Here is an 11,590-nt window from a genome sequence, read left to right as displayed (position 1 = left end):
GGCTGTAATAGTGGTTAGATTAATTTGCCATGATAGGGCTATGCCTTCGTGCTCAAGCAATCTACAAACCTCTGAGAATTGGGCCCTTATAGATAGCCCTCTTAAGTAAATTAAAGAACATCGGGCTTTTAAAAATATCCCTTGCATTCAATCATAAGGTCTATAAAGAGTATTCCATGCTTTTCAGCAGGAAAAATCTCTCCAACAATTTTGTAATTGTTAGTATCTTTGTCCATAATGGCTATTTCTACACTGCAGTCCTATTTTGGGATACCAGAGTGTCCTGAAATAGCTATCCCGCGTCTTCACAGAAAGTCTGTTATTTCAGGCTCGCTCTTCCGACAACCCTGTAAACCTCATTCCATGAGGAGTAAGGGATGTTTTGAAATAGTGGGTTATTTCAAAATTTGACACTTTGTAGCCAGCACCAAATTACGAAATAAGCTATTTTGAAATAAGATTGAAATAAGATACACAATTTGCATAGCTCAAATTGCATATCTTATTTCAAACTACAGTACAATGTAGATGTAGCCAAACTAAGGACTTCTTTTGCTGTTAAAGAAAGAAACTTATTAAACTGAAACCAGCTTGCATAGTTGCATAGAATGAATGAATGTGTTCCTAAAGAAACAAGCTTAATGTCATACTGATCTCCCCTCCTTTTTTTGGTCAGGGAACCTTTTTGGAACAAGACACACCATTTTCTTTTATTCAGACAACTTCTAACTTTCCTCTGTATCTAAGCAACAGTACATGGTGGAATACATGGATTTAAATAAAAGCAACAAGGAGTCCTGTGGCACCTTATAGACTAACTGAAGTGTAGGAGCATAAGCTTTCGTGGGCAAAGACCCACTTCATCAGATGGATTTAAATGAAGCTTTAAGACCTAGATTCATAAGAACTCTGAAGACTGAAAAGGGATCACACAAAAGTAGATCCAGTTTGTGTCTTTCTGCAGCAAATCCAAAAGCACTACATGGAGAGGCCTTGATCTCAGAGCTAAACATATCCCCCCATTTAGGACTCGGAGGAGACTGCATTGTTGTTTCAGTAAACCTTGCTAATGTTACCTCTAGAACCCTGCAAGGATAGATGATGACAAAGAGCAGTATAAAGAATATATTGACCTAGTCAACTGTCCCAACAGGCCACATTTCCTCCTATATATAATTAGGACATTTTGCCATGCAATCCAGACCATCAAAGAGCTTCATCACCCTTGCCCTGCAACCTGGAAAGCTTCACAAAATTTTTCCACTGTAGCTCCTAAACTGGGCTCCTCACAAACAGCCACAGAGCATAAAGGTTATACCCTGAGTGTCTGTCTATAGACAGAGCTCTGGTACAGTAACTCAGGATATGTCTAGACTGCATCCCTCTGTCGACAGAGGGATGCAGATTAGGCAGGTCGACATTGTAAATGAGACAGGGATTTAAATATCCCATGCCTAATTTGCATAAAAATGGCCTCCGCATTTTGCCGACAGCACTTTGTCTGCAAAAAGCGACAGTCTAGAGGGGAATCTGTTGAGAAAGAAAGCTTTTTTCGACAGATTTTTTATGCCTCCTTGCAAGGAGGTTTACAGGATCTGTTGAAAAAGGCTTTCTTTCTCAACAGATCCCCCTCTAGACTGCCGCTTTTTGCTGACAAAGTGCTGAGTCAGCAAAATGCAGTGGCCATTTTTGTACAAATTAGGCACGAAATATTTAAATCCCTGCCTCATTTGCAAAGTCGACCTGCCTAATCTGCATCCCTCTGCCAACAAAGGGATGTAGTCTCGACATACCCTAAGAGCCCAGCAGCCTGTCGACAGACATCAGTCATGCTCTGGCTTCCAGCAGCCTGGGTACTACTGGCAGGGGGACTGGAACACACTCAGATTTTCCCCGTTTTGTACTGTCTCGTCTCCTCCTTCATAGTCAAGGCATCCTAGGTCCATTGCCTCACTAAGGGAGATCAACATACAACAATTTCTTATCTTACATAAAATTACTCAAACAATTCACAACACTGCATTAGTTTTAATTGAAGAATAAAAGAAGTTTATTTAACTATAAAAGTACTTAAAAATAAGCACAAGCATAGGGCATTAAGGTAAAAAATGGGTACAAGAGAAATAAAAATGCTAAGCTTAGCCAACTAGATTTCAATGTGAAATCCCTTAGCACATGATTCAAGTGATATGTTGACTGAACTCCAATGGTGGTATTTGTCTTTTTAGGTAAAAAGAGAGAACTAGATGGCGAGAGATGTCTTGGGATGGTTTTGACCCTTACTTTCATAGTGCACGTCCTCTTGGAGATGAATTTTCCTGAAAGTTATCCCTCAAACCCAAGTTTATGTAGACAGTAAAAGAAGGTGACAGTATGTGTTGGTGAAAGAAGTTCCATGATATTTCTTCTCGCTTCTGTTTGTTGAAAATAAAGATTTTCCTTGTCTCCTATCTTCCCCTTTTACTGTCGGAGCCCCCTGTTTACAACTTACATGTAAATTGAGGAAAACATATACTCATTTAAGAGCTACTTGACCACTCGTGCCTAATAGAGCTACATGGTTTTGAATATATGCCCCCATCATTTAAAGAATGCTCATAGCTTTATATATACACACATTTTGGTTGGTACACACATTTTATCATAATATTATTTGACCATTACACATTTCAAATTATACCTCACAAGGCGTATTTTGTGCTGCGGTTATTACAATAGTGGGTGTGGTGTGAATATGGGGCTGCATTCAGTCATAACAGTACAATTCTTGCCCTCAGTAACTGAAATAGTAATAATACCAAGCCTTGTGTATTGCATTTTTCATCAGTAATTCTGAATGCACTACACAAAGAGGTAGTGCATTTGACAAAGTGGATGCAGATGTGAGGTGCATGAAGTGACGTGTCCAAGGTTACCCAGAAGGCCAGGGGAAGAACTGCAAGCAGATCCCTAGTTTCCTGAACTGCAGTCCAGTGCTTTAACCTTTGCCTCCCAATATGCAGAGTTCTCACTATAAGAGGAAGACTGGAGAAACTACACAGCTTGAAACTGGGGGTTTTGTTTTGCGTTCATAGTGGGAACTGTCCTGTTCAAGACCCCCCAAAAAAACTTTTTGAAGCTATTAAAATAAAATCATGAGTGGGTACATTGCCACATAAGAGAGAGGAATGCTCAAACTCAGTGGGAAGAAAATAGCAATTATATACTTCAAGGCTCTTGTGACTCAGTGATTTCACTATGTAAAGGCAATGGGGAAAATATTCATCAGATGTGCAAAGCAGGGCACCTGCTAATTTAACTGTGACAGTAATTTAAAGGTAGGTAAACTCTCCATTTATGCTATTTTTAGATTTGTGCTTTTCACATTTTAGTCACCTGTTTTAGCAGGGATGTCGGTCTACACTGAAAAGTATCTTCATATCTGCTTTCTTCCACTTGCATTTATCTTCCACTTTCTCAGCAGCTTGAGCTAGACTCCAGTGGTGCAGAATGATTGGAAATTTTTTCTCCTCCTGTGAGGAACAAGTGAACCATCTATCTTAAACAGCAGAGAATATCAATACCCCCCCTCCTTCTAAGAACTGCAAAAGATAGGTAGGAGTTTAACACAATCTGAATGGGAATTACAGCTTTAGAATAAGTTAATCTTTGCAATTAGCATACATGGGAATCTGTGCGTGAATCGACCAGTGGATATATGAGGGTGCTTCCAACGGACAGGTGATAATATTCTTTACAGACAGAACGCAATGCAAGGAAGGTATTACCAAAAAGTACAGTGACAAGTGACAAATCAATTGGATGTTTTGCTAACACGGAAGAAATGACAAAATCGAGCTTTTGGACAGCATCTCTAATTTTTAGGGCTTGAAGGGTCAAGTGCCTCAACCATCCTAAAATTCCTTTTACTCCAATGGATTGTAGCAGCTCAGCAAATGGATTTGTAGCAGAGAAAGAATCAAAATGCTACTGTCAAGCAGCATATGTCGGTCAATCTATCACACTCAATAGCCCTAACAGGTTATGGGATTTATACATGTTTGAAGAAGGGTAACAACTAGGGATGTTAACTTTTGATTAATCAGCTAATTGAATAGTCGATAGAATGTCCATCAATTACTCGATTAGTTGATAAGGAGAAGGGTGGCGCTCGCTATCCTTGCTGTACTTCTGCCTTTGAAATTTAGTAAAAGCTGCATGCGACTCTTGCTACATTTCAAAGACAGAAGTGTAGGGGGAACTGGTTCCTCGCTGTGCCTCTGCTTCCCCTGTCTGTCCCTCCTACACCTCAGAGACAGTGCTGAGGGGAACAGGCTTTTATGCCAGCTCCCCCAACACCAGCTCCAGCTTCCCCCCTACTTGCTGCCTCTGATAGGGTATGTCTACACAGCAAGGTTTTTTCGAAATAACAGCCGTTATTTTGAAATCACTTTACCAGCATCTACACAGCCAAACCGCTATTTTGAAATTAAATCAAAATAGTGGAGGGCTTATTTCAAAATTAGTAACCTCGTCCCACGAGAAATAGCACCAATTTAGAAATTGCTATTTCAAAATAAGCGCTGTGTAGATACTTATTTCGAAATAGGGGGGCTCCAGCCCTTCCCAGAGTGCCCTGGTGGCCACTCTGGGCACAACCAAGAAAACTCCTTTCCCTCCCTCCTCCCCATAGCCCTTAAAGGGGTAGACTCTGGCCACAGTGCCTGTGCCAGCTCCAACCCTGCCAGTCCAGAGCCAGCAGTCGCTGCCCCTGACCCAGTGGCCCCAGCATGAGCCAGCCAGCCCTCCACCGCTCCCCAGGACCAGTCAGCTCCCAGGAGCCTGCCAAGGTCCGGAAAAGGCAGACGCCTGCCTGGTCCAGTGCAGAGATCAGGGACCTAATTCAGGTTTGGGGGGATGCCTCCAACGTCCATGATCTCCGCACTAAATGGAGGAACACAACCATCTACAGGCAGATAGCTGCCAGCCTGGCCACCAAAGGCCATATGCGAACCCAGGAGCAGGTTTGCATGAAAATAAAGGAACTGCGGCAGGTGTATGCGAGGGCCACAGGGGGCAGTTCCCAACCAGGGGAAGATCTAGACCTCTGCCCCTATTTTGATGCCGTGGGCTGCATCCGGGGGGCAGGATGGTCCGTGCACCCCAGGTAGTCAGCGACCCTGGGGCAGAGCTTGCTGCCTCTTGCTGCTCCAGCCCCTGCTGCCTCCCAGCTACCGCTTCTGCTCCCACTCCTTCTCCCCTTCCTGCTTCTTCCTCCCCACCCTCCCCATACCCCCAGGGACACCAAGGCCCCCGCACCCGTGGTGCTGGGAGACAGTTGGGCCAGCAAGACCCCCAACCCTGAGCCCTGAGTTTCTCCTCCCCCTTCCTCCCTTTGCCTCCCCCTTCCAGCTCCCTTCTCCCAGGTTTTCCCCTCCCCTCTCCCACCTCCTTTCCCTGGTCTCACCTCAGTTTCATTCCCTCCCACCCCAGTTGTGTTCAATAAAGAAGCTTTGTTGTAATGAACATGTGTCTTTTATTGTATAGCAGGAAAGGGGGTTAGGGAGGGGTGAGTGGAAGGACATGAGGGAGGAATGAGGCACAAGACTCCAGTGGGGCACACCAGGGAGACTGTTATTGCCTGCAGAACATGCTGCCAGACTTGCAGCAACATATCCAGGAGAAGCACCAGAGTGCCCAGGGGCGGCTCCTGCTCCATGTTGCAGAGTTCTGTGGTGTCCTGAGTGAGGGCAACCACAGCACACAGAGACAAAAATGCTTTGCTGTCCCTCAGCGAGGTAGGCAAGCAAGCAGGGAAACCTTAGAATCAGCTGTCTGGGGGGATCCCTTTAGCACAGGTCTCAGATAGCCTCAGGCAGCAGCCACACAAGGTAACTCCTGACCTGATGCCCTGCCAGAACTGGTTGAATGCAATTCAGCATCCTATCATTGTGGACATGCTATTTCAAAATAGCAAAATGCTATTTTGAAATACATTTTTTGTCTAGATGCGTTATTTTGAAATAAGCTATTTCGAAATAACGCTTTAGTGTAGACATACCCATATAGAAGAAGCAAGGGGGAATGTGAGTAATAGACTATTTGACTACTCTTTTATATCCCGAGTAATTACAGAGTCACACAAGGTACTGGGTAGAGCAAATAGCTTGGGAAACAGGCAGAAGTAGTGCAAGAATGGATAGTGGGAGAGAACTTTATTTTACAGCTCCTCTTTTTTTTTAAACCAGAGTTAAGGATTTTTGCTTTGTCACATCATTTGCCTAGCTATAATATCCCCAGGGACACAAATGAAAGCCAAAGTCCTACAATAAGCATTGTGGAGGCAAATTCATGTGGTGCTTTCTGTAGAACCAGGACCTCATTTTACATGCAGGATGTCTCAAAAACTTGATAATACTTTTCTGTGTACAGTGGGAGTGGCAAGTGTACATACGGTTTCCCTAATGAAACCTTGTTTTCCAACTCTCATACTGCAAAATATAGCAAAGAAAAATAGCCTTAGGGAGCTAAGTACGAAGACAAGGTGATTAATCCTTAAGTTAGAAGTCATTCTCAATTATTATCTTACACTTATGTGGCATATTTTATTCGGAAGGGTACTAATGCACTTTAGAGGCTATGTTTACAAATATTATTTTCCCCACCACGGAAAAGCAGCTCTCTCTGGTGTGGCATGCAGCAGCTGTTTAACAGAGAACAACAATTTGCCACCACAAATGAATACCACAATGTATACAGTTGAATCTATGGGGGGAATTCAGGGAGGCAGAAAACAGTGACAAAGTGATGGCATGGGAGTTGTGCAACTAGATGCATGCACTTAATTCTTCAATCTATATTGCAAAAGGGCACATATAATCTTAATTCTACCCAAATCATATCCAATGTACACAAACAGACAGATGTTCACACATTATGAACTTTTTCACGTGCTTGTAAATGAGGCATTTGCAAAATAAAAATGCTTTCCTATTCATGTTGTACATCTGTATTATGAAAGTAATATAGGCTATAGGTTAAATTTTGCCCTCACTTATGCCATCCAAATCTACTGCCCACATAAGGGCACCCCACCAATAGGACTATTCCTTCCTTAGAGTAGCTTAACCATTGGTGCCTACCATAAAACAAAGGGACCTTCCCCGGCTTACTCTTCTTTTGTTTGACACACTTACTGCATTTCTCTAATGATCCAATGTGTTACCCCTTTACACCAGGCACACAGTGCTGAAGTGACTTGCCCCTCAGTGAATCCTCATTTGATAGATGGGAATAATGATCCTTTTACCTTGTTTGTAAAGCTCTTTGAGATCAGCTGCCACAAAGCACTGTATAAGAGAGCTTTATTATTATAAGTCCACTTCCCTAAAAGCCATTGGATGGCAATGAATTATTGCTAGGCAACCACTAGCAATATGCATGGTGCAACCTGTCACATTTTTTCATGCTTCAGACAATTTCTTCCATGCTTGAAACATCACAAACAAGTTCTGCTAAGTTGCAAATTCCCATTCACATGACTGGCTGTAGCATACTACTGATGATACCCCACATACACAATGGCCGTGTCTAGGCAGGCCAGTTTTTCCGGAAAACCAGCTGCTTTTCCGGAAAAACTTGCCAGCTGTCTACACTGGCTGCTTGAATTTCCGCAAAAGCACTGACTTCCTACTGTAAGAAATCAGTGCTTTTTGTGGAAATACTATGCTGCTCCCATTCGGGCAAAAAGTCCCTTTTGCGCAAAACTTTTGCACAAAACAGCCGGTGTAGACAGCTGAGATTTGTTTTGCACAAAAAAGTCCCGATCGTGAAAATGGTGATCGGGGCTTTTTTGTGCAAAAGCGCATCTAGATTGGCCACGGACGCTTTTCCTCAAAAAGGGCTTTTGTGGAAAAGCATCCGTGCCAATCTAGATGCGCTTTTCTGAAAATGCTTTTAACAGAAAACGTTTCCGTTAAAAGCATTTGCGGAAAATCATGCCAGTCTAGACGTAGCCAATCATGTTCCATGACAGCATAACTGAGAGACCCTGCGTGAAATGGTGTGTTGTCTATATAGGTTCCACTCTTGGTGCACACGTGCCTACTATGCTTAACATCAATATCTAAAATAGATTGAAAGATTTCAACAGTGAGCATATTTATTGCCGAATGTAGCCAAAAGTCACCCCCAGTAAGCAATACCGCCACTCTTTAAGTTTGAGCTTTGCCTCATCTACTCCTGGAGAATCAGCACAATGGGCTCTCCTGAGATCATAACCCTGGAGCCACTTCTCTCCTAGTGACTGACTCTTTGGTTTTTTGTTAAGCCTCAGGTCAGAATGGCATGGCCTTGGATACTTCCATCCTCTGTCCGAAAGGGCCAATATGCATTGTTACACAGATTACTTAGCAGATAAAATAGTGAAGAGTATACAAATGAAACTTATGGAATCTGGGGACTGAAAGCTGCTACAGGGAAAAATATAGAGAAGAAGAAGAAGGAGAAAACATGCAAAGAAAAGGAAGATGTTGAAGGGGGGAAAGGGAAATGTATTATTAAAAAAAAGTGGACAGAAATGGCAACAGTTGTATAGGACAGCATATTTTTACTGCTGGTCAATGTTAAAATAAGGCCTTGTCCACATCAGAAATTGCAGTTATTTATTCAAGCTGATACTTTAAACTCATTTCATTTAACCAGTGCAAATAGCACAGCCTTACTTCAGTATATTTTGTATTGATTGGGAATCCATTTCAGCAAAACATAAAAAAGCTGCTCAAATTCAAATAAGACTGTTCACAATGAGTTTTGCATTAGTTTAATGTCAATCAGAAGTAGTAAACTTTAGTTAAACAAGCAACAACATTATTGCATAGACAAAGCCTCAGACCGTGAATAAACAACAAATAGTGATAGTAATGACATTGCTATTACAATAGTAATTTTGCTCTTCATCTTTATTCTTTGTGCTAACTTCCCACTGATGTCTGCGGAGAAAATTCAATCAAGGGGAGTGTCAGGGCTGTTCCCCACTCTGGCACTTTGAGTGCAGAAGGTGGAGACCCACAAAGTCTTTAAATATACCTTGCCACTACAGGCACTGGTTACAAAAACTCCCCCCCCCCCCCAATCACAAATGCACAGATTTTAGGGGGTAGCTGCCACCATCCAGTTTGCCTAAAACTGGGGCAAACACTTGAATTCGCTCCCACGGGTTTCCCAAGCTCTTTTGCCCCAAAAAGAGTTTGAAATAAGGAAGAGAAAAATAAGCTGCAGTGTCTGGTAGCTGACCTCTCAGTATGATGCATGCAGACATCCACACACAGACAGACCTCCTGTACCTTCCAGGACACAGGAATGAAATCATCTTAAAAAGTGATTTTTTTATTACAAAACAAAAGATATACTTGGTAAAGCATACTTGGTTGCTAGATATTACAGAGCAACTAAGGCAAACAAATTAAAACACAGAGAAAATCTCTGGGAACAATGCTTAGATGGTAAATGGGGAGGAAAGGCATAGATTCACACAGAGAAGTTCAAATCAAGCCATGGAATAAAGAAAATACCATGACCATGACTAGATTCCCTTTTTTCCTTTACTTACTCCCAATCTTTTCTTGGTTCAGTCCACTTCCATGCCTTAAATTCCTTGGAAATATGGTAATCCTGCCTGGGTTTAAATCTTTCTGTTTCTCTCAACTCCTGGTTTAACTCTCCCACACAAAGAAAGCAGGCAAGGTACCTTATACAATTCAAACTTCAGCACTTTATTCCTATTGGTTCTCCTGACTTCCTACCAACCTCCTCGCTAGCTACCTTAGTTTAAGCCCTTAGTTACTGGGTGCTGGCCAGCACTCCTCCTATCCTTTTCAGGGAGTATGGAGTATAAGGGTATGTCTCTCCACTTCCTAGCTCTCCTCTCACCTCTTTGACTCTGAGGAGCAGTGCTGGGTCACATCTCTAGCTATTTTCTGGGTGTTGCATTTTGGACTCTTTCTTATCTGCTGTAGCTTGTCTGCTAGGGTTTGTCTCTTGAACCTCAAGGTCTTCACTGCAAAATACAATGCATGAAAGAGGGATTGTTAAATTCCATCTTAAAACTGAAATATTTCACTTAAAAGCACTTTTTGGAGCATGTCCAAACACTCATCTTTGCAAGCACCATAAGCATGAGGGTGGGGATTGGAGGCTGGGGTGGGGAGGAGTATATGGACAAAAGAAACTACAGTCAGGGCATGTGGTGCAGTTTTGCAGGGATTTATTCTAATTATCCCACACTTCTCCACAAGCAGGTATTGCTTTACCAGACATCTCACTGCTGAGAATAAAGAGAGGAAACCAGGGCTCAACTACTGGATGCTTGTGGCTTTTGCCTTGCTCCATATGCATCCCTCTTATATGCTGCTTTAGTCTCTGACCAAGTGATTGCAGAATGATACAGGACAGTGTCCTACAATGGGGGATGGAACACAGGCATACAGCCATGGAACCTGAGGCACAGGATTAACAAGCACCTCAAGAAAACTTTCCAAAGTATCTCCCTGGAGGAGTCCATTGAGATCTGGGTGTGCATCAATACCCTGCTTGGACATAACAATTAGTTACACAGGGCTATGTGCAGCTTCCAGAAACACAGCCAGCCTCCCACTTTTCTATGCCCTACATCCACCTCTGAACTCTATTGTTATGATGGCCAAGTTGGTGTAATTATACTGAATGGATGCGAGTGTAGTTTTGCATGACTTAAAGATGACTGAATGACAGAGGATTCTGGGAGCAGGTCCTCTCTAAGCAGAAGTGAGCTGAAGTAAATTTGATGAGTCAGACAGGTAAGGATTGAGGACTGGACTGTGCGTACAATCAGTAACGAACATATTGGTCACTAAATATGGACTCATGCAAAAGTACATATCATATGAGTAAAGTTCCAGGGTGGAGCACAAACTGACTTGGTCATCATAACCTAACAGTAGGCAAAAAGCCAGAGTAAATGGTTGATGAACATGTGGCTATGGGGAAATATTGAGTACCACTCTTCCTAGCCCCTTCCAAATATTCTAATTAGGTAAAAATTAGTAATAATATACCCATTGGGCAGGCATTTAAGACATGTGACTCCTTTGGGAGAAAGGTAACATACGAATAAAGAAGGAAACAAGTTAACTTACTAGGCAGTTGGGCTCCTGATTTTGAGCACCCAAAAAACTTCATGATGGTCTGCTCTGTGGATCATGGGATTGTAACCAGAGGGCTTTCAAGGTTATCAGGGTCTTGCTTTGGGGGAGCAGATCAGACCAGAGAGGCACAGAAGAGGAGACGAGGAGCCATCTGTAGACTGGTAACCACCTTCCCTGTAGATATAAATGATCCCCGACTGTCCAACAAACTTCACAAGCCACAGCAATTTCCCATGTATCTCATCTCCTGCCTCCTGCTCCCCAGGGAGCAGCTGCTGTGACTGACTTTGCATCTGAGGAGTGGTGAATAGTTCTGGGCTCCCAACCAAACTAAGCAACGCTGCTGGATGCTCTGATTCTTCATCTAACTCAACCTCTTCATCTATTATTTCATCCTCCAGGTTAGGTTGTTTTTATGCTACCTCCAT

The sequence above is a fragment of the Pelodiscus sinensis genome, chromosome 13 (assembly GCF_049634645.1).
Source record: "Pelodiscus sinensis isolate JC-2024 chromosome 13, ASM4963464v1, whole genome shotgun sequence".
In the NCBI taxonomy this organism is placed as follows: domain Eukaryota; kingdom Metazoa; phylum Chordata; order Testudines; family Trionychidae; genus Pelodiscus; species Pelodiscus sinensis.
Note: the sequence above shows the minus strand (reverse complement) of the source record.